General features: G+C 42.3%; 1 pseudogene; it reads left to right on the top strand.

Moving 5' to 3' along the window:
• The first annotated feature begins 4,706 nt into the window (after positions 1-4,706).
• On the top strand, positions 4,707-5,000 carry LOC138260804 (large ribosomal subunit protein eL37 pseudogene; annotated as a pseudogene).
• The last annotated feature ends 14,186 nt before the right edge of the window (positions 5,001-19,186 follow it).

The following is a 19,186-nucleotide window of genomic DNA, read 5'->3' as shown; positions in this document are numbered from 1 at the left end:
TATTTTTTGGGACATTTTTCATGAAGATTCATCAAACGACACCAAAGTTATTAGAAAAACAAAAAATGCTTTTTCTAGAGAAACTAGGTCACCACTAGGTAGTAAGAGTTAAGGCCATGTTTCCATTGAAAAAGCATTTTTTAACTCACCTTTATCTTTGGCACCGTGTCACGATTCTTCACGAAATTTCCCCCAAATTGGTGCAAAGTTTAAGGGTGATCCGTCAAGTGGGGGCCGAGAAAAAGGAGGCTTAAAAAACATTGCATTTCCCATGTTAATTATTCTAGGATCTGTCAACACGTCTACAGTCCGAACCGCTGGACTGAATTATACCAAATGTGGCAGAAAGCTAGCTGTTGGTATGCAGATTGTGCTTTTTGTTAATTGGTGTAAATCCACCCAGTAGTTTTTGCGAAATTTAGGTAAATTCAATTTTGTATAGGTCTGGCCGTGAAGTATTCGCGAACAAAGACGAGTTCATGCAGGGAAATGGACAGCCCTGATATGCTGCCAACACTTCAAACCAGGAAATGTTCACAGTCATCTTTTTGGGCTCTGCTTAAGCAAAAAGTAAAAAAAAAAGAAACAGGGCAAGGGTAGAGACACCCTGACCCCTTAGGACTGGCGTGGGGCTCCCAGAGGGACACCCCAGAGCAATAAAACATTCTTTTAAAAAAAGAAAATTGCTGCAAATTCCCGATATTTGTGAAATTGCGGCAAAAAAATTAAAAATGACAAGCGAGGGCTCCCGCTATTGTTTTTTATAGGCCTCTGGGTGGGCCAGGTCCCAGTGGCATAATATTTTTTGTGTAGATGGGCCTCCTCCACATCTCCGGGGACTACCAACTCCCTTGAGCATTCATTTTTTGTATGCCAGGGAGTCTGCTGCCCACCCGCTTCCCTGGTGATCACCACCTCCCCAGGGCTCTCCTTTTTATCTATGGGGGTCACACCCCCCGCTGCCCTGGGGACCACCACTTCCTCCCCAGGGCTTTCCATTTTATCTATGCAGGAGGCACATGGCCCCCGCTGCCCTGGGGACCATCACCTCCCCAGGGCTTTCCTTTAAAAATATGGGAGAGGGCCCGTGGCCTTCCTGCTGCCCTGGGACTGACACCTCCCCAGGGTTTTCCTGTTTGACTATGTGGGGAAGCCTGCTGCCCCTCACTGTCCTGGGGACCGCCACCTCCCCAAGGCTTTCCTTTTAAAATATTCAGGGGGCCACGGCTCTCCACTGGCGCGGGGACCACCACCCCCGGGGCAAATATTTAAAAAAAGAAAGGGGGTCCCTTTGGGGTCCCAGGGACCACCATCTTCCAGGTCTAAGTCCTAGTTGGAGGGGGGGCTGTGCGGCCTCCCTTGAAGAGAAACTGATGGCCCTGGGGACCGCCACCTCCAGTGCTGGCTCCTGTTATGTCCTGGGTTGTCAACCCCTGGGATATAGCTGTTTGTTGTGGCTTTGCTGCAGCTCTGCAGCTGCAGAAATCCACAGCAAACACTTCTGTCAAAATCCGAAGTTTCATCACTGTCACCCTGCATTTGTGCAGGGGACAGAGATGAAATGTTTCAGCAAGCAGGGAGCTGCTGCAAAGGGAAGCCTTAAAGCTTCTTCCCCAGTGCCAGGTAGCCCATAAAGAGCATTTTATTTTTTTAAAAAAATAATTAATTAAAAAATGTACAGGGACCACGGGATGGTCCTTGAGGGCTCCCTCGTGGTCCCAGATAGCCCATATAGGGCTATCTGGAAAAAAAAAAAGTTGCAGAACTTCACACTGAGCTTTGGGGGTTTGAGTCCAGCTGAAATCATTTCAATTTTATTTTAATTAATATATTAAACAACGCAGATGTAATTTTAAATTGGAAAAAAATAATTAATTCTAAGTATATCAGACAACAAAGACTAAACAACTCTATCTCTCTCCCTCTCACTTTCTTACTCTCTCTGCTTCTCTTTAAATCAATTCTCCCACTCACACACCCACTCAGATGTCACACACCCACTCATAGACCCACTGACACCCTGATGCACCCCCTCGCAGATCCGCGTACATACTGACACACCCACTAAAACACTGATGTATGCACTCTCACATCCAAACAGACATTCCGACAGCCACTCTTACCCCTGATACAGCCTCTCACACCTACCCTCACACCCGGAGAGGCTTCAGACAACTTCGCCCATGCATGTGCAAAAGGCCAGTCACAGCATCAGGTTGAGTGGTTAGGGGGGGTTGGCTGCAGGGACTGGCTACAGGCCAGCCATTGTAAGCAACCCATACTGCGCACAAGAGAAGGCTGTGCATGGTGGAAGGTTGGGTGCTGATAGGGGATTGGCATCAGGTTCGGACCACAGGCCAGACCCTGTAGCCAACCACTGCCACGCACGGCCGCAGGCTGTGCGCCTTAGTGGTTGGATTCACATATAGCTATAAAAATTACCATACATTAAAAAAAAAAAGAAATTCACTGAAAAAAACAAAGGTTAGAGGGACGTTATAGTTAGGTTCTAAATTTACTCTTACAAATATATAGACATACAGCAGTTATAGTTAGAGTTCTTTCAAGTAACTAAAACTCGTGCCCTAAGGTAACTGTAACTCCCACCTTTGCCATGCAGTTTTCTTATCAATAGTATTATTGCAAATTTTGCAGTGATAATATCAAATATGCCATAGCAGATGACATCAATGATATAATGATATAATATGTGAAGTAATTAGCTGTGCATGGTGATGGCGCAAGGTTTAGTTACCTTAGGGCGCTAGTTATAGTTACTTGAAATAACACTATCTATAACTGCTGAATTTCTATGGCTTTGTCTTAGTAAATTCAGAACCTAACTATAGCGTTGATGTAACCTTTGTTTTTCTTAGGGAATTTCTATGTTTTTTTAACATAAAGTAATATCAATCACTGTACGTTAATCCAACCACTGTGGCATAAGGCCTGCAGCCAGGCCCTGCTGCCGAGCCCTTATAACCACCCACCCTGTGCCGTGCCCAGACTTTGGCCCTGCGCAGCAGGGGGTGGCCACAGGGCCTGTTTCTGTCAGTGGTTCTGTGAGAAGCTTCACAAGTGTTTGAGTAGGTCTAAAAGTGGGGGGGTGAGTCTATGAGTGGGTCTGAGTGGGTGCATACCACTTATCATTTCTATTCTGAGCCCCAGGAACCCTCTCCCATAACATAAAATGGTGGCTGCAACTTTCTAGTAAGGTTGTGGTCAATCAAATACAGCGCTTCTATTTGCATGCCCATTCATGAAATTTTTTGAATATTCATGATTTATTCACTGCCAGAGATATACAAATTTGGATTGTCCTTAATTTTTCCTAAACTACTTAATGGATTTACACCAAATAACCAAAAGCATAATCTGTGTACCGAGAGGTAGCTTTTTGCCACATTTGGTTTAATTCCGTCTAGCGGTTTGCGCTGTAGTCGTGTCTAAAGGGCCTATGAGAATTAACATGGGAAACACAACTTTTTTGATCCCCCTCCTTTTTTCTCGGCCCCCGATTGACGGATCACCCCAAAACTTTTGATGCCCAACAAGAATCACCAGGGCACTTTAAAAAAAAAGAAATTGTGAAGGGTGCCAAACATATAGGCAAGCTTTTTCTATTGAACCATAGCTCTAACAATAACTACCTACTGATAGGTAGGTAATATAGATAGATAGATAGATAGATAGATAGATAGATAGATAGATAGATAGATAGATAGATAGATAGATAGATAGATAGATAGATAATTAGAAATATATATATATATATATATACACACACACACATATATATATAAATATTTAACATTATTTCTTATGCAGTATAACAGTGGCATATTAAGTCCCTAACTCCACTTTTGTTTAGGGGAGAGTGTTGCAGTATCTGTGAGTCGCAGTATGTGGTGCTCCATGCATGGTGGCCGGTAACTTGAGCAGGTGGGGGTGGGCAGGCCACCCACCCACACACATACATACTCACACTTACACATCTACATGCACACTCACTCCCACTCATATATTCACACACATACATACACCCACCATTCACAAACTCATACACAATCACACACCCGTTCACAGCACACGCACACTAATACACATGCATTCATTCATAAATACAGGCATGCAGCAAACATAAAAATAGACCATAGCAGTGATCTCGGGTGCCTGGTGGGAAGCCTCTGATGTTCCTGAAGGGTGGGGAGTGCTGCCTCCTCTCATTGGCTGAGCCTTGGTCCCCTACTTGTCACATAGTGAGATTGGTGCTCTAGACAGATGCACTTTGCCCTAGCTGGCAAGGTTCAGCTCTGGCAGCTAGGTGCCTGTGCATTTAGTGCATGTACAGGTCTGGGTGCCTCACCTGAACATGAAGAGTGTCTGTCAGGCTGACCTTTGTTTAGCCTAACAGACACTCTTCACACAAAGGAGTGGTGGGCCCCTCCACCCTCAAGGACGGATGCATGTGTTCCTCTACAAACTTCAACTTAACTCTTGCTAAGCCCTCCTAAATTGTTCCACATTTTCCAGCCACTCCACTTAGTCCTTACCTCAATTAGGTATACCTATTTATGTGGAGGTCTCTGCCACATAAGCAGAGATCTCTGCATAAAAAAAGAAAGGAGAGGCAGAGGTCTCCTCATGTAGCTTTGTGAATAGAATTTTGAAGTACATAGTGCTATGGTGTCGGCCATTGGGGCAATATGAGAAAGGGAACGTCGTCATTTTGTAAACAACCAAATAAGATGCACACACAATTTCGCTGATGTGGATCAAAAGCGTGCCATCTCCAGAAATGTACCTTTGGCAAGTGCGGATATACCCCTAAGTGCAAGAGAAAGTATAACTAAAGTGTCAAGGATACGAGACACAACACCATAGGTACCGTCTATATGAGACACTTGAAGGTTGTCTACCATAGATTCAGGAATGGATTCCGTGAGTGCACAACACCAAAACGGTAGAGGGCAGCAGTTCCAGCATCCAGTTCCTCATAAATATTTTGTTAAAATAAAATAGTGCTAGTTTCCAAACTACAAAATCAGTTCTTGAATAGGTATCAGTCATCCGGGTTTTATGCAAATACTTTAACACGAAGTGAACTGGCTCTATGGCAGTGACAGTACAAACACCTCATAAGTTAACAAAATGCATAAATACTCATGTCATATGTTCGGTGTTTATTAAATGCTCTTCTAATCCCGGTATGAGAACAAGGTAATTTTAATTGGATTAAAATGCTTTGCAGGTGTAATCCTCATTACTGCCCTTGGCAACACATAACACTGATTGTAAATGACAAAATAAATTGTAGAAGTGTTCACTTTTTTGCTACTATAGACAGGCTTCATGTCACGCGTTGCTGCATAAGTGCATAGGTGTTCTTTCTATGAGGCTTGGATAATTTTGTTATTTTGAAGGGGTTTCCATTGGCATCTACTTGGAGTTGTTTCTCACGTGTGTTTACTCGGTTTCATTTTCTTACAAGGAAACTGAATATTCCAAAGTTATTTAGGCCACATAAGACTTTTGTAGGTCCACACGCAGTGACCTACAGAGTACCCTTCTTTTGGAAAACTGCCGGCCACGTCAGAGCCTGGATGAATAACAGAATATTTGCAGCTGTTCTAGGAGGTTCATTGAGTTAACAGCTCACTGCTGACATCTGAGGTGGCCTGCAAGTTTGCTGTTGAAATCTCAGCAGTGCCTTCCATCTTTTCAAAGTCTAAAAGGATAAATTAAAGCGGGCACTGTAATTGTTTACATCGCTTAGGGATGCACAAGTGTGAAAAGTACCACCTATAAATCATTAACTTTGTATAGTGCTAAATGTAATTTTGGTTCACCCAAGTCTCACCCATGTTCTCCATGGTTTCAATGTGCAACGGATTAAAAATACAAAACTAGGGTAAAGTCTCTGGCGAACGTAAAGAATAAACACCATTTGTTAATTGTCAATAAGGCATATAGGCTGATCTGTGGTAAGAAAATATTACATGTTACAGAGCGCAGCACTTAACGCAGTTTGCTTTTCTGACAGTGTTGGTGATGGCATGGACACAAGTGTGACTTAACTGTTTGTGTTCACCAGTGGCATGCCGTGCTTTTAAATAGGCTCTGATTAAAGCCATTGGCATTCCTAACGTGTTCAAGGCTGAGCTTGGCCTGTGCTTCATAAAAAGCGCCTGTGCACTCCTTGTTTCCACCATGATGGGGTATCATCATGGGACACAGAAAGCTCATCATTTAGTATGCTTTAAAAGTTAAGGCATTTGAATATATAATAAAAAATGGTTGCTAAATGCATAATGTTCGTCACATTTTACAAAAATATTTGGTGAATCCCACCCCAACTCCCTTGCAGTGCTTGGGCTTACTCACTGTGTTGGCTATTATGTGCTTTGTGGGTATTGGCCATAAATATAGCTGCTTTTGGTACCCTGTCCAACCCTGTTCCCCAGTTCTAACCTTGCTCAATCAGCTTTCAATGAACATCAGTACAGTTTGAGCATGATTCCCTCGTAAAAACACCGTTAACCTCAATAGTAAGTATATGAAATAAACCTGGACTAAACATCTCAACTCAGTCATGTCCCACCGTCCTCAATAAATGAATGACCGTTTCAGATGCACTAATTCTCTCCAAGATCCTACAGTTTATGAAAAATGTATTTGCCAGTCACCTCTTTTTCACTGCACAATTTTCTTCTGTTCCAGCACTAAACTCTGACTATTAAAGTGGTGTTAGTGAATCTGACCTTAATAAGTAAACTTACAAGGGGACGCGAATAGAACGATTGACCTTTTTACCCGCAATTGAGATGTTCTTACCATAGATCCAGTACATATTCAATAATCAATACGCAATAATCAATAATCATTAGTAATCAAAAACATTAATAATCAATGGAGTCAGTAATTGTCACACACCATGACCTTTTCGTCATGAATAACCACACCTTTTAGTGAAAGTTAGACTATTTATTTCCCTAAATTAACAATGCTAAGGTCATGTAGATTAATCTCAAAATCAGACGAAACACATATGGAAACAATACTGGCTGTCCAAAGCGGTGGAAGAAACGTAATCTAATTAAATTGTGAACTGCAACACATTCTAAGGTTATGGTGCCAATCAGTAACAAAGTCAACTGGGTCAATGTCATTATGTGCATGAAGTTTAGCAGAGACATTCATCAAACATTAGTCCCTATTATCATAATTCCATCAGTGAGGATCCTTAACTAACATCAGATTAGCATCAGTATGTTGGGCTTCATGCAAAACAATTTAGTAACACACATTTGGAAAAACGTCTAATTATGGCTCTATCAAAACAATGCAATTGGTACCCAGAAAGAAAAAGCAAATATGCACAATAATCACAGATTAGTTTATAATACCTATCCTCAGTATGGATCAGCAAAGCAGAATCAGTCTTCGTTCTCAGGACATCAATCGATCAGAGGGTCATCAGGATTCAGCATCAAACTTCAGAAAATGCTAAGTGTTTAAGTAGTCAAAAGAATAGAGGTAAATCGTCTAGAAGAATAGAAAAAATGGCCCGTCTTCCCCCTGTGCACAGTCATCAAGTCAAAGTTCCCTAAACTACCTCCCAAATCCCAATTGGTCAGTGAATCGCATGTTCACACTTTGTCCAATAAAACTAAAATCCTAAATCTATGAATTCTAATATTACTCTGTTCACATGTCGTTGATTGGTTTGTCTTCCAATGTCCTCATCATCTGGATTGTCAGGTAACAATATTGTTGTAGCTTCCACTCTAATCAGTATCTTCATTGTTCTTGTCCAGGGAAAGTCAGTGTCAAACACATTACACATAAAATGTTACATTAACGAGAACATCATCTTCTAGCAGTCGGTTCTAATGAGAAAGCTTCAGCTACGAGCACATAATGCAAAATGGAAAATCACAGTTTAACTCTCTAGGACAGCCATTTTATTAAACGTTAAGAAATACAGCTTTTCATGAGGCCTGGCAAGTAGGCCATGGTACTCGCTAAGTTAAGGCCTACAATTAATAAAGCTAAAGCTTACTGCATAACCCTTAATATGACATATTACTACATTAGCCAAACATATATTCAACATTTCAAACTATTAATTTGCTAGTAAGTAGACTTTGTGAACATTGGCGGCCACTCTTTGTAATCACATTTTCAAATTTGTGCATTATTTTTCTATATTATTATATTTTCTACCCAACCTTATTATTCAGAATACATGAACACTTGTTAATAATTTTTATTAAAACACTTGCGCTAGCAGTCCCTCCTCTGATGACTAAATGCATCATCACACTTATTACCACCCACAAATTTTTCATCAGCTAAAATTCTGTCAATTCAATCCCTTCATACTTTTGTTTCCCCTTTGAATTTTCCCTGTGCAATTTTTCCCTTTTCTTTTCTTCCCTCCTCTGATTATCCTTTGACCTTTTCAATTTAATTATTTTGCATAATTTGCACAATCCTAATATTCCAATTAAACAAACCACAACAATTAATATCCCTTGCAAGATTCCCACTGAAGCAAAACCTTTGCCAATCTTTTCCCAAACACCTGGTTCTTTCAGTTCTTTCAAATCAGCACTTTCATTAGTCAGATTAGTAAGTAAGCCTCTTATCTCTCTATTGTTATCAGGTATATACGTACAACAATGCCTAGAATTAATCATTCTACAGACTCCACCATCCTTCGCTAAAAGAATGTCTAACACAAGATGATTTTAAAGAGTCATAGCTCTATCAGCAGCTAACTCGGTATCTATCAGGAGTATGGCCCCTGAAAAATTTGTCAGCATGTTGTCCACAATAGTAGACAACTTTTGAATCTTTATCGAATTCAGAATGACTCCCACTGAAGGAATCACTTCTCTGAATATACCTCCCACTATAGCAGAAGAGGACTCCTTTCTCTGTCTCTTATGATGTAATTCAGTCACTTTCGGAAACTTTTTCAAATCCTCCATTTGATAAATCTTTAGGAAAACTATCCCCAAATAACATGTCCTACACCATCCTCTTTGAAGACGGTAATAACCATTAAAACCGCAGATGTATTAAATCCTTGGAATAGACGTCCATAAACATAACATAAACATAACATAAACGTCCATTTACTCTGAAACAAAAACACGTGGCTACATTCATTCATTCTCACAAATAAAGGGGGTCATTCTGACCCCGGCGGTCATGGACCGCCGGGGCCAGGGTTGGCGGGAGCACCGCCAACAGGCTGGCGGTGCCCTGCAGGGCATTCTGACCGCAGCGGTTTGGCCGCGGTCAGATGTGGAAAACCGGCGGTCTCCCGACGGTTTTCCGCTGCCCAAATGAATCCTCCATGGCGGCGCAGCTCGCTGCGCCACCATGGAGGATTCTGACACCCCATACCGCCATCCTGTTCATGGCGGTTCGCCCGCCAGGAACAGGATGGCGGTATGGGGTGTCGTGGGGCCCCTGGGGGCCCCTGCAGTGCCCATGCCAATGGCATGGGCACTGCAGGGACCCCCGTAAGAGGGCCCCACTTTGTATTTCAGTGTCTGCTTTGCAGACACTGAAATACGCGACGGGTGCCACTGCACCCGTCGCACCTTCCCACTCCGCCGGCTCCATTCAGAGCCGCCGTCCTCGTGGGAAGGTTGTTTTCCACTGGGCTGGCGGGCGGCCTTTTGGCGGTCGCCCGCCAGCCCAGTGGAAAACCCAGAATCACCGCAGCGGTCTGACGACCGCGGTGCGGTGTTCTGGCGGTGGTACTTTGGCGGGCGGCCTCTGCCGCCCGCCAAGGTAAGAATCACCCCCAAAGTGTCAGTGCACAATTTAGGCCTATATATACAAAGTTTCCCTACGTGTTGTGCATCTATAGATAATTTCCCTTCCGTTTTAATTGCACTATAAGCATAATCATTCTTGTAAATCCTTTTCTCTGAGCCTTTTTCTAATTTCCCCTTTAATGCCTTTCTCCTGTCATCTGTGTGATCTAAGAAGCTCTTCTCTAAAGGTGTAAGCAAGCATGTCAGATTATTTCTATGCACATAAGCTGTGCCAAAAATCAATGTAGGTTCAACGAAACTTCTAACTAATACTGTCATTATCCTACTCCAATACCTAATTATATGAACAAACGAAAACACGACATCATAATTTGAATAAAAGTACTGAATGTACACCTGGTCATAAAATCTTGTTAGTAACAGACTACAATTTATCCCGTAGGTGAAAGGCAGACTGTGATAGGTGACTGCTTCCTCAACTGATTGAGGAATCTGTGTACACACTAAGCAATTCTTCACATCCATTGTCTCAACATACTCACTCAACAAGGGAGAGAAAACATTAAAAGAATGTTTTCCTTGCAGATTGGGAACCCCATGCAAATATTTCTCATCCAACCTAAACTTCTCTATTGCTATTAGTGCAGTAGTTATCTCAAAAGCAGAAGTATGGTTGGCTTCACTCTTTTCAACAACAGATACCTACAGTCAACACCACAAACAATATCCCACACATAATTGCCAAACCAATACTCATGTATTTCCAGTGCATAGCATTCCTACCCTGTTCACTAATGTTACTCATGATCTGTAAAGAATCAGAAAGCAGAAGAAATGTAGAAAATTTTGCATCAAAAATAGACAATTCTTCTTTCAGCAGTTGTTTACAGCTCTCAGTCTTGCTTCCAGGATCCCTTGTCAAAATCGGTTAGCAGCTTTGTCAAAATCAGGTTTCAAAAGCCAAATCAGGTTATCAATGTCTCTTCAGGTTACTTTCAATGGTTTATTTTTCAAAGACTTTTCTCAGATTGTTTCAATAGTTCAGTTCATCAGCAATTTTCAAGTGCCAAAATACTGACCCGGAATCTCTCTATCAAGACAAAAAGACAAAAACTCTTGCTGCCATTCTGTCATAGTTGCATACGCCCATTCAGGACCTGCGTATCTTCGACTTGCTATTCTCTTTCTTTTCAATTTTCAATCACCATTCAGTTCTCATTCACTTAGATCTTTTTTCTTTGCTGTATCTAAAGTTTCCTCGATTGTTGGTTGAACAACCACTTCCTTTCCTTTTCTACTTGCGACTCCGGCCACTTATCTCCATTCAGTGGACCTTTTGTCAGTGTTCTCTTCAGAGTTGAACTTAAACCTTCTCCTTGTTCTGCAGTGTTTTCTTTTGACTGACCTGCAATTGGTTCAGGAGGAGTCTGATCACAGTGACTTTGATCCACCTCAACTCCTTTCCCCTCTGGATCTGGCAATTGCTCTGTTTGCCTCTCAAGATCATCTGCTTCTGGGAAAGCCCTCTTCTGACTAGGAGCTCCTGCTGCCTCAGTTGAGATAGGCTCTCCGTCACCCTCCTGGAGGTCACCTCCCTCGTCTCTCACAGGAGTGACTGAACCGTCCTCAACGGGCTCAGATCCGGTCTCAGTTCCCCTTGGTCTCAGGGCCTTTGTTCTGGCCCTGAGACTTGTCTCACTGTTCTTGGTACTCTCAACAACGCTTCTTCATGATCCAGTGGACATGCCAATTTCTGTGTATGAATTGAGTGAATCTAGTTCAGAATTCCAGCACACTTCACAGCTGTGGTAGTTGTCAAAACTACCTGATAAGGGGCCAAATGTACTAAAGCATTTTCCCATAGACTCACAATGGGTAAAACCCTTTGATACATCTGGCCCAAGGTCCCTTACAACGAGGCTTCAAACACGTTTTTCTCACGTGTTTCTGGACCACAACCCAGTCTCCCGCTCTCAGGTTGTGCCCTGGGTCAGGGATCAGTGGTAGTGTGGTGGCTTCTACCTGCTGAGAAAAAGAGCGAACCACATCAGCCAGACCTTTGCAGTAATCCAACACCATATCATCTGTAATGTTGACAAGTGCATTTGCAGACACTGCTGGCAACCTCATTGCTCTGCCCATGAGGATTTCATGCGGCGACAATCCTGTCTTCCTGTCTGGTGTGTTTCTCATTGACATCAACACTAAAGGCAATGCGTCAGGCCATTTGAAATTCGTGGACGCACACATCTTTGCAACTCTTGACTTCAAGGTACCATTCATCTGTTCCACTAGTCGTGATGCTTCAGGTTGGTAAATACAATGCAACTTCTGCTCAATGTTCAATGCTGCACACAGTAATTTAATTACTTCATTGTTGAAGTGACTTCCCCTTTCTGATTCTAAAGAGATCGGAAATCTGAAACGCAGTATCAGTTCCGTAAGCAGAATTTTCGCTACTGTGAGACTATAATTTCTTTGTGTAGGGTAAGCTTCAATCCAGTGATTAAAGATACAGACAATCACCAAAACATATCTCAAACCTCTACACACAGGCATCTCAATAAAATCCATCTGCATTCTGCTGAATGGACCTTCCGCTCTTCCAATGTGGCTCAAATTAACCACTGTCCCTTTCCCTGCGTTTAGTTGTTGGCAAATGAAGGATCGATGGCAAACTGCTTCAACAACTTGTCTAAACTTTGGGTTTGAACCAATCATGTTTGAACAAATGAACATTGCATCCCTCCCAATATGTGCTTGACCATGATAGTACCTCGCCATTTGAGACAACAGGCTAGTTGGCAAAACCAGCTGACCCTCTTCTGAAACCTACAATTCATCTTGTCTTCGCACACATTTCATTTTGCTCCATGAATGTTTTTCCTCCCTGTCAACATTATTCTGAAACATTTTCAGTTCTTCCAAAGTGTCAATTATTTTCAATGCATAGCTTGTACACATTTCATCTTCTTCAAGTAACAGTTCCCACTTGTCTTTGAATGACATACAGGTCAATGCGCAAAACCTTGCGACTTGATCCGCACACCCATTTCCCAATGATACAAAGTCCTGCGACTTCAAATGTGCACTGCAGTTCACCACGGCAATCTTTTCAGGCATTTGAATAGCATGTAACAATTCTTTAATTATCTCACCATTTCTTACTGGTGAACCAGAAGAGGTCAGGAAACCTCTCTGTGACCACAACTGGCCAAAATCATGAACTATTCCAAATCCATACTGGCTATCCGTATAGATTGTAACTTTCAGCTGAGCCAAAACATGGCGCGCTCTAGTAAGGGCTACCAGATCCGCTACTTGGGCAGAATACACTCCTTGAAGCCAAGAAGCTTCCAAAGTACCTGTAATTGTTCACACAGCAAATCCTACTCTCAGTGTCCCTGTATTGTCTCTCAGACAAGAACCATCGACAAAGATAATTTAGTCATTTTCTTCCAATCGAGTATCTCTAATGTCGTGTCTCGGTTTTGTGCACAAGTCAGTTACTTCAAGACAACCATGCTGAACATCTTCCTCTTTTTCAATTTTGACATTTTCACTCGGAAGTAAGGTTGCCGGGTTCAGCACTGTACATCTTTTCAATGATACATTTGGTGACCCTACAATACTTGTTACATATCTGATCAACCTCACACCAGTCAAATATTGGGTTTTCGTCCTTGTAAGTAGAATCTCAATAAGTGAGGGACCACAATGCCTTCACACTGTGTAAGGCTCTGACCAACTGCACGCAAACAAACAGGTAAGGCTGGTGTGACTGGGTCCAAAGTAGCTGACAAATATTTGGCACCATAGGACAACATTTGACCACAATCTCATTTATTTTTCCCAAATCCTGAACAATTCGAACCTTCCCACAGGGCTTTTTCAATCCCATTATTGGTGAATTACATGGACTGCTCAATACTTTCTTCAGAGCCCCTTGCTTTGCAAAGTCTGCAATTATCTGATATCTTGTAGCATGTGGTACTGTGGAAGTTGAGGGAATACTGAATTCGGCTTCACAGTAACTTTAACTGGCTCAACTCCCTTTATCAAACCTACTTCTTTTCCTGTCAAATCCCACACTTTCTCCTTAACTGTTCCCTGCAAATCAGGATCAAGCTCTTTCACTGTGAACATTGGGAAAAATTAAATCAGAGGGTACTCTTCATTTGTAGTTTCACACTCTGTCTGTGGGGCTCGGTCATCTTCATCTTCACAATTCGTCTGGATCTCAATTCCCTCATTTGAACAAGTAACCAAACACCTCGTTTTACACAGCAAGTCTCTTCCCAGTAGGGATCCCGGACTTGAATCACAGACTACAAATTTATGTAATCCCTGAAAGTTTCCAATCTCAACTTGAACTCGATCTGTAATTGGGTTTGTCAAATACTGGTTTGCTACTCCCACAACCTGAACTGTTCTACCTGAAAGGGGCAGTTTTGGAACTTCTGCACTTCTCACTGTAGAGCATGTAGCTCCTGTGTCAACCAAGACTGAAACTCTGTGACCCATAACCTTTCCCTTCACATAGGGACCTCTTTGATCTACTTTTAGGGAGGTTGCAAGCACACATGGCTCCTCCTCTGAGCTGCCACTCGTCCATTCATCATTTATTCCATTCTCACTGTGTAACAGGAATTGGCGCACTGTGTTACTACTTTCGTTATGCCTCTGACCTGTTGAGAAAGCATCATCTGCTGCTGCTCCATCAGGGCTTGAGGTATTTGAAGTTGCTGTCTAGGTACCATGGGAACCTCCTGTTGCAGTGGCTGCAACTGTGATATTTGTGCACGGGGCATTTGCACCTGCTGCATGGGCTGAAAATTCTGCACTTGGTTCACATTATTCTGAAAATTTGGATTGGGACCTCTCACTCTTGGTACTCTCACATTCTGGAATGAATTGATGTAATTACTCTGCTGAACAACACCTTCCTGCACCATCATCGGACACTCCCGTTTCCAATGTCCAACGGCTCTGGAAATGTGACATGGCAATAACTTCTTCATCCCCTGCACATCATTCTGAACCACTACAATACCTAAGTCTCGACCACAATTCATATTTCCTCCACAACCTCTACCTTTCATCTGGGGCTGAAATAATGTTTTCCTGCTGCTGCTGTGACAACTGCTGTGGAAAATTCCCTTGCACTCATGTTTGAGCTGCTTTAATCTGCATCACCATCGCCTTCTCTTTCAATGTTTTCTGCTTCAACTCAATCACGTTACTACAGTATTTTGCATACTGCAACGCCTCATCAATCGGCTTTGCTTGGCAACAAATCAAATGATTCTTAATCATCTGGCTAATTTCAGGTCTCAATCCTTCCTCAGATCTGAACACAAAATGGAGCATGTCTTTCGCCTCAATTGACTTTGTACCACCGTAATACTTGAATGCCTGCAACAATCTGTCATAATACGCATGTATTGACTCCTTTGCTTCCTGAGCTGTCCTGTCAATCCTCTGCCAATCAATATTCTTTGGCGAAATTCTCCTTTTCAAAAACCTTATTGTAATATTTCATTACCTCAGGAGACGGTGCACCTGTATTCTTGTCTCTCTCCGGTTCACTTGTTGGCCAATCTACACTCCTCTTACACTCGATCCACAAGTCAGCTGGAACCACTATCTCTAGTAATGTGTTCAAGTCTTCCCAGAGGCATTTTACGAGTTTCACAAACCTGTCTGTCTGCTGACACCACTCTACTGGCTTCTCTCTCAATTTTTGGTAAACATTTGTAAACGACCGAATGTCAGTTCTGCTCCACGTGACATGAAGAAAATTGCCCCCTGGAATCTCTCTCAATGGGAACATTTTCACTGGATCTTTATCCTGCTGCACATTGCAGCCAGCTCCAAAAAACCCCTTTTTTTCTTGTCTCTTTTCTTCACCCATCTGCCTTTCCATTTGTCTAATGCTCCCCAGGTCTGAGCACTTTGAAGCAATTCCTTAAGGTGTGCCTTCATTCCGGAAGATCTCATGTGTTCAAAATCTTTAGCCTCAAAATCTAATCTGTAACTTCTTTTCAAATGCTTTGTTTTCTCTATTTCTATGCCGTACTTCTCTGCCAAGTCTGCTAATTTCTGACACCCATTGCTCACCTCTCTTGTAATCTTCTGGCACAAATATCTCAACTCTGCCTCTGTGTAGGATTCTAATCTATTCACCCCCATTGTTCCCTCTGTGAGTTCACCTGCTTCCACGCTTAGTATAGTATAATTCAAATGCTCCTCTCCCTTAGGGGCACTCTGTGGGGTATTCAGCTTGTATAACCATTCAGTCAACTTCTGAGCTGTCAATCCTTGTAACAAAATGTTACTTGCTTGGACCTGTGGCACCTGCTGTGCAACTGCATTCAGAGTCTGCAGTGTCAATAATTTCAAAATTCTGGCTAACGTTTGGACCTGTGACAGTATCTGGGAGTGCTACAAATAGACTGAGATCTAACAGTGATCTTGATCCGTCAAAAGTCTGTCCCACAGGAGAGACTACCTGAACATTTTCATTAAGTCCTCCCCTCATTATATTCTGGGACATTGCTCCCTGTTCACCTACTGTCACCTTCTTCCATGCAAATAATGATACAGTTGGACCAACAGTAATAGGTAGTGATATAGCATCTGGGGCTTCTCTGGCACCTACACTCTGTGGGAGAGTAACTCCGATATTATGATTCATCATCGGAGTAACATCTGACTGTGTCCCTGTTACTGGAGTAAACCTTGCCATTTCCTGCGGCTGCACTTGGGGCAGTAAAATTGGAGTTGGTTCAGTCTGAACCAATATCAGTCTCGGGTAAATCTGTTCCGTAGGCACCATTAAGTTTGAAGTTATTTCCATAATGGGCACATCAGGGTAAATTCTCTGCACCTGTGGCGGTTGCATCTGGGTCTGCACTACAGGAGTGGTAGGCACATTAAGACCACTTTGCACTGTATTCTGTGTCAGGTTAGTATTAACCTGCATCGGACTTGGGCTGTCGGATCAGCACTGGTACTCAGACCACTCTCATGTACTGTATATGGTGGTGGGCGACCTCTCAATAACTGTGTAATAAACTCATCATCATCTGATTCCTCCTCCACTGCTGAAGACTTTCTAGTCTCCTCACTCTCAGACTGACTTTTGTTAGTCTTCCTAGTAGCTTTCCTTCTTTCCTTATCATTCTCCTGCGTAATTGCCGGAAACAACTTAATTCACTGCAAAGTCTCCATCCTCCAAACTTTCTGAACACCGTCCCATCTAGCCTCCGTTAGAGTCTTTTCTGCCGTTCTCATCCTCCTCTCGAATTTCAGTTGCTGTTGCTGTCTAGCTACTAGCTCCCAAATTGCTAACTCCTCAAACTGTGCTGGTCTCGGAAGGGGCTTAGATTCATATAGCACCATCCCTAAATGCTCCAAGACCCTCAAATTGAACATCCCATTTGTAGGAAATGCTAAGTTCCCGTCCTTTTCTGTGAATTTGCACCATTGCTTTAGCCAAAGACATGGTGCAACACCTTTCTCTTCTATTACAATGGAAGCTGGTGTACCTTCTGGCGGTGTAGCCTCACCTACACTCGTAATATACGTATCTCCCCTTAGCCCACTTTTTAATGCTTTGAAACATTTCATCTTTTCGACCTTTTTGTTATTCAAAATCAAATCAGGAAGTGACTTTTAATTCCAAGATTCCTTTCGCCTACGTTCTCAACCAATTGCCTCTCGTAAACGTCTGCCAATCCATGCGTGACCCTTCTCACTAACTGACCTATCCCAGCGCGGCTCCAATGATGTCACACTCACATGTACTGCGGCTGACAAAGTCTCTGATTCACACAAACTAATGCAAAAATTGCGAGCACTAATCAAAAACCAAAAACCAAAAACAGATCTGCTAGTTTACTACAGGAAAGGTAACACAATTGCTTCAGAAACCTTACGGATTTTTCACTAATGGCTCTTGCCGCACTTACAGCTACTCCTTCTCTTTAGGTCTCCCAGATTCTCAAGCAAAATCCGACCCACACATTTTACTCTCAACTGATCAATGGGTCTGTCCTGGTGCAGATAGTACTCGCCAAATCTCAGTCGAAATTTTCTTTCACTCACTTTAATTCACACTCTGACTTGTTGACCACGCCCGATCAACCTACTAAACCAGACAGATTACAACATAAAACCAAGTGTCTCATACATTTTTCAATATACTCCGGAGTCTTAGACCACCTATGGTCCGTACATCAACAACCACATGGACAGTTTTTGAGCACAAAGCGCCACACACAAATGAAGTTCCCTACTCTCACACTGCGGAGTGCGCACTCTCTTACTACAACTTAATTTGGAGTATGCAAACTCCCTAAACCCTCACAGACCTCACAATTCACCTGCGATTTTCATAAGCTGTGCAAGCGCAACCTACTTCATTCACACTGTCACAAGAATGCCAAGAACACCCTCAAACTACTAATAGCAGGATTCAGGATCTGGGAAAGTCATTTCTGGACTTAAGGGAAATGTTCCCCTATCATCTTTGCAATTTGTATCATAAAAGTAAATCCAAATCTCAATAATAATGAACTCTCAAAGGACCAGCTCATCAAGCAACTACTATCTCTGGGAACACCTTCAATCCTGCTACCATCTCTGTTTGACTATTATTCTATATCAGTCTATGATAAGCTCTTAAGGAGACTAACCATCAGTATCTCTTACCACCTCTGTTAACACCTGTCACTTTCTACCGGATGTCTATGGCAAGCTCTTAAGGAGGCGAACCATCAGTCTGCTACCATCTCTGTTAGCATGTCTGACCTTACTAAGTAAACTTACAAGGGGGACGCAAATAGGTCGATGAACCTTTTGACTCGCAATTAAGATGTTCTTACCATAGCTTCAGTACATACATCAATAATCAATACGCAATCATCAATAATCATTAGTGATCAATAACATTAATAATCAATGAAGTCAGTAATTGTCACACACCATGACATCTCAGCCATGAATAACCACAACTTTTGGTGAAAGTTAGAATATTTATTTCCCTAAATTAACAATGCTAAGGTTATATAGATTAATCTCAAAATCAGATGAAACACATTTGGAAACAATACTGGCTGTCCAAAGCAGCGGAAGAAACGTAATTTAATCATAGCTTAAACTACAGCACATTCTAAGGTTACGGTGCAAATCAGTAACAAAGTCAACTGCATCAATGTGATTACGTACATTAAGTTTAGCAGGGAAATTCATCAAACATTAGTCCATGTTATCATAATTCCATTAGTGAGGATCCTTAACCAACATCAGATTAGCATTAGCATGTTGGGCTTCATGTAAAACAATTTAGTAACACAAATTTGGAAAAACATCTAACTATGGCTCTA

This window comes from Pleurodeles waltl, chromosome 10 (genome assembly GCF_031143425.1).
Source record: "Pleurodeles waltl isolate 20211129_DDA chromosome 10, aPleWal1.hap1.20221129, whole genome shotgun sequence".
Classification (NCBI taxonomy): domain Eukaryota; kingdom Metazoa; phylum Chordata; class Amphibia; order Caudata; family Salamandridae; genus Pleurodeles; species Pleurodeles waltl.
The sequence above is the reverse complement of the archived record's forward strand: the minus strand, read 5'-3'. Positions and strand labels throughout refer to the sequence as shown.